Genomic DNA, 5204 nt, shown 5'->3' on the forward strand with positions numbered 1-5204 from the left:
GGAAAAAATAAAATACTATTTAAAAAAACAGGGGCAGCTAGGTGGCGAAGTGGATAAAGCTTCGGCCTTGGAGTCAGGAGGACCTGAGTTCAAATTTGGCCTCAGACACTTGACACTTACTAGCTGTGTGACCTTGGGCAAGTCACTTAACCCCAATTGCCTAAAAAAAGAAAAAATATAATAAAATATAAATAAATAAATAAATAAAATTAAAAGACAAAAAGTACTTTGTGTCCCCACCCCAAAAAAAAGAATCTTGTCAATAACCTGAAAGATCCTTTCTAACACCTTTGATTCCACTGAAGATAACTCTATGGTTCAGAAGAATAGCAGTGGATCTAGGTTTGAAATCTTGCACTGATATCTCCTGTATGATGCTACCTCATTTGGAACCTCAGTTTCCTCATCTATACAATGAGAGAGTGGGATTTGGACTAAATGACCTCTTGGTCCTTCAAGTTCCCCAAAAAATAATTATCTTATGATCTATAGAACAAAGGGATTGGCCTGAATGACCTTGGGAGTTCCCTTCAATTCTGAAACCTATGATACTATGTACAAAAAGGTGACTTCCTCCTAGTGGGATTAAGCAACAACTAAATGGTCCCTAGGACAGCTAGGTGGCACAGTGGAGAGAGTGCCAGGTCTGGGGTCAGGAAGACTTGGGTTCAAAACCAACCTCAGACACTTATTAGCTGTGTGACTCTGAGCAAGTCACTGAACCCTGTTTGCCTCAGTTTCCTCATCTGTAACAATAGCTGGAGAAGGAAATGGCAAACCACTCCAATATCTTTGCCAAAAAAAACCCAAATGGGGTTATAAACAGTCAGACACTACTGAAAAGCAACTAAAAACAAAATGGTCACTGTCATTTTTTGCGTGGGACTTGGTTCTATTTTCATGAAAAGCAAACTATTCTTGTTTTTCTTTCTCTTTGAACATAATCTAAAGCCTAAGAATATAAGTTGCATGCATGATGCCATCAGGAATGATATCAGTATATTCTATTTCCTAAAGTCACACAGGAAGGAGGGGGAGGAAAGAGATTCACTACTTGGATATCTAATTACTTTGGAATTCTTTAATGAGGGAATACCAAAGCAGAGGTAACCTGAGTCAAACCTATTAAACTAGAGGTTATTTGTGTGTTTTACCTTTGAAGGCTTAAGAGGAAAGGATGAGAACACAATGAGGTCTTCTTGCCATAAGAAGCCTGAAATGAATTAAATTAGCCATACAAATTAATTATAGGTCCCAGGGTCTGATGATTAGATTGGATCTTGTTTTGTTGTTTGCCCTCCCTTTTCCAAGAGGACCAATGACATCACTCCTGCGTGCATTGGATTTAAGTGAGGCAGAGTTGCACAAAGCCTCATAAGGTTGATGAAAAGAAAGAAAGGCAAGTGAGGTTTTCTGTGTACCCAAAGTACAGCCAGAAGCAGTGGTTCTAGGTTTCTGCTGGGCATGGCGATCAGGAGCTTGCTATCTATTTGGGTATATGTATTGCCCCACCCTCCAGGTGAAAGCTCCTTAGGACAGAGATCATTTCATTTTTGTTGATGTCTCGCCAGGAATTAGTTCAACACCTAGTAAGTGACGACTCTGAACTCAGACCGACTGGGTTCAGTCTTGGTGATTTTTCATTAAATAACTTCATGAGCAGTATCTCTCACACACAGTTCACTACACATGTGAGTACACACATGGAAAGGGGCCTTCTGCTAAAATCACATCTTTTTCTTTTTTTTCCCCCTTTGGCAATCGGGGTTAAGTGACTTGTCCAAGGTCGTACAGCTAGTAAGTGTCAAGTGTCTGAGGTTGGATTTGAACTCAGGTGCCCCTAACTCCAAGGCCAGAGCTCTATCCACTGCACCACCTAGCTGCCCCTAAAAAATCACATCTTTCAATGGAAGCTTTTCCGAATCCCTCTTAATTCTAATGCCTTCCCTCTGTTCATTATTTCCGATTTGTCCCGTATATAACTTACTTGTGTATATTTATTTATCTCTCATATTAGATTGTGAGCTCTTTGAGGAAAAGAACTGTCTTTTTATTTTCTCTTTATCCCCACTTCTTAGCACAGTATCTAGTGTTAAATAAATTAGATAGATTTCAAATCTCTGATAAGTATCTCTTGGCAATGGCCCTGATTTATTTCCAAAGAGCTGGCCTGCAGCACAGTGAATATATCCACAGCAACCTCTTCTTATCCTGTATCTACCTAATGACATGGAGGAAAACAGAGAGGACCCCAAGCATGAGATTTTGCCCCCGGGCCAGGGCTGGTGGAAACTCACGCCCAGCTTCCTGTGTCAGAGGGACCAGTTGTGGGCATGGATGGGCTATTGGGCAGCTGTGAGCTGGCACTATTGTGAAGAGGACATGGCAAAAAAATCATCCCATTGGGCCTGGACCAGGGAATGGCCTACCACCATGGGGGCGGGGCCCATCAAGGTTCACCCCAGTGGGACAAGAACTATCCTGTCATGTCCCATGTCTCAAATCTCTCTCCCCAGGGCTGCTCTGTTTGTGGCTGTGGCTCCAGTGGGGTCCTTCCCCATTTCCTCCCAAACAGAACTCCCTTAAACAGTGTTTCCTCCACCCCCCCCCAAGCAGCAGTACCCCCAAACAGCCTCCTCCAACTCAGTCCCTTCCCACTCTTTCCTTGGCCCCTTGGCCCAGGAACATTTTCCTCATTCTCCCTCCAGTGCTGCAGCTAGAGCCTGGGACCTATACTGTGCAGATCATGCCAGAGCAGGCTGCCGCCGCCTCCCCTACTTCCTCATAGTCAGTAGAATAAAGATCAGGACCAGTCTGCCAGCCCCTCTCCTAAGTTGCCCCTGTGAGGGCTGACTGCCCTCCCTGGCTTCTCCTCTTCTCCTTCCTTCTCTTATTCAACTTCCTAGATATCAAGCATCAGCAAGGAGGGCTGTATAACTCCTATCCTTGACATCATAATGGTCTTGGTTCCTTCTTTAATAAATTGGAGAAGAGAAGGGAAAAAAAATTAATTTCCTTCTCCTACAACACCTCTAACTCTACCCTGCTTTCATTAGCTTATTGCGTATTTTGAATGGATATTGAAGATATGGTACAGTGGAAACAAGGCTGACTCTGGATTCCAAGGACCTAGATTTAAATCCCACCTCTGATACTTAATACTCTAATACTGTGTGACCCTGGGCAAATCACTGAATCTCTTCCCTAGGCTAGATGATTTCTAAAATCCATTTAAGCTGTAGATCTAGGCTCTTATGACTGGCTCAATTCTACAAACATTTATTATTTAAATGTCTAGAGTGTCAAGAGCAGATAAAGACACAACATTTAGATACAATACAATAAATATTTATTAAGTACCTGCTATGCATTGAGCACTCTGCTTAAGATCTGGGAATACAAATAAGAAAAGAAAGACAGTCCCTGACCTCAAGGAGCTTACAATCTAATGTGGTAAGATCTGATTCCTGATCTTGTGGAAATTTCCATTCAGTGGGAAAATGAAATAGATGTACAGATAACTATTCTAGAAATACAAAAGAATACCTAAGTATACAAGAGAGATACAAAGTGCTGTGTGAGGTCTGAGATAGGGAAATGTAAACTAGGGGGGATAATGATTATGAAGGGTTTCCTGGAGGTAGAATTTGAGTTGGTTTTTAAAGAATGGGTAGAGTGCCAGACCTGGAGTCAGGAAGACCTGAGTTGAAATCTGGCCTCAGATACTTACTAGCTATGTGATTCGGAGCAAGTCATTTAACCCTCTTGCCTCAGTTTCCTCATCTGTAAAGTTGGCTGGAGAAGGAAATGGCAAACCACTCCAGCATCTTTGCCAAGAAAACCTCAAATGGGGTCACAAAGAGTCAGACATGACTGAAAAGGACTCAACAACAACAAGGAATTGTATAGGCAGAATAGGGGAGGGCATTCCAAAGTTAGAGGGAAAGCCCACAAAAGCACGTCGATGGGAAAACATGAAATCAATGCAGGATAGAATTAACAGTCCAGTTGGCCAGAACTTATAGGATGCTGGAAAAGAGTAATATGAAATTACTTTGCGAAGTTAAAATGGAGCAAGACCATGGCTGTCTTAAAAGTCAAGCTGTGAAGTTTGAACTTTACTTGCTAGGTAATGTGGACCATAATATGCCAATACTGTCCATGGGGTTTTCTTGGCAATGATACTGGAATGATTTACCATTTCCTTCTTCAACTTGATAGGTAATAGGGAATTTGGGGTGTATGGGGAGGACTGGCAACTCTGGTGTGAGGGCTTTCTGAGCCCTTTCCAGGGTTGCTCATCTACCTTTGGTGTCTACCTGGCACTTAACTATCACCTGTGGCTCCTAGAAACTGTAGCATACTCAATGGTCACACCCCAGTTAACCCTCTTGGCAGACATGTTAAATCACGCTGAGGGTAACTGAGGGGCCTCATACCCATCGATGAGTTATGGGGATGTCTCGTGCAAACAAGTGAAGACTTCCCCTGTTGGAATGGGTGGATGAGAACAATTTGTTCCACTGGCCACGAAGGCAGCTGAAGCAGGTGCTGTGGAACGCTTAGAGCTTGGTCAGACATCAAAGTTGTCAAGGTCATCCACTGCATCCTGGGCCATAGCTGGTCATCTTGACTTTTGTCTTGCCACCAGAATTCAATGACTCAGGAAGAGAGAGTGAGGCTGACATCTTTGTGCAATCCTGCCTCACTTAAATCCAGTTCATACTTGAGTCAAGATATGAGTCCATTGGGGCAGCTAGGTGGTGCAGTGGATAGAGCACTAGCCCTGGAGTCAGGAGGACCTGAGTTCAAATCCAGCTTCAGACACTTAACAGTTACTAGTTGTGTGACCATGGGCAAGTCACTTAATCCCATTGCCTAGCCAAAAAAGGAGAAAAAAAAAGATATCATTCCATGGTCTCATTGGTCCTCTTTTGAAGGACAAACAACAATAGGGAACCATTAAAAGAACTTAGATTCAGGGCTGAAAAGGACCTTGGAAGTCATCAATGTAATTCAAACCCCTCATTTTACAGATAAGGGAACTGAGTCCCAGAGATATTAAGTAGTTTGCCCAAGGTCATCCAGAATGCAAATGTCAGAATGGGGAGTTGAACCCAGATCCTCCAATTCCTACTCTAGTATTCTTCCCATTATGCCAGGCTATCTCTAACCAGGAGAATAGCCAGATCTACACATTAAGA

The 5204-nt window shown here is 42.8% G+C and overlaps 1 pseudogene; it reads left to right on the forward strand.

Moving 5' to 3' along the window:
• Positions 1-2140: 2140 nt before the first annotated feature.
• Positions 2141-2788, forward strand: LOC114046208 (annotated as a pseudogene).
• The last annotated feature ends 2416 nt before the right edge of the window (positions 2789-5204 follow it).

The sequence above is a fragment of the Vombatus ursinus genome, unplaced genomic scaffold, assembly GCF_900497805.2.
Source record: "Vombatus ursinus unplaced genomic scaffold, bare-nosed wombat genome assembly UNPS02014781.1, whole genome shotgun sequence".
Classification (NCBI taxonomy): domain Eukaryota; kingdom Metazoa; phylum Chordata; class Mammalia; order Diprotodontia; family Vombatidae; genus Vombatus; species Vombatus ursinus.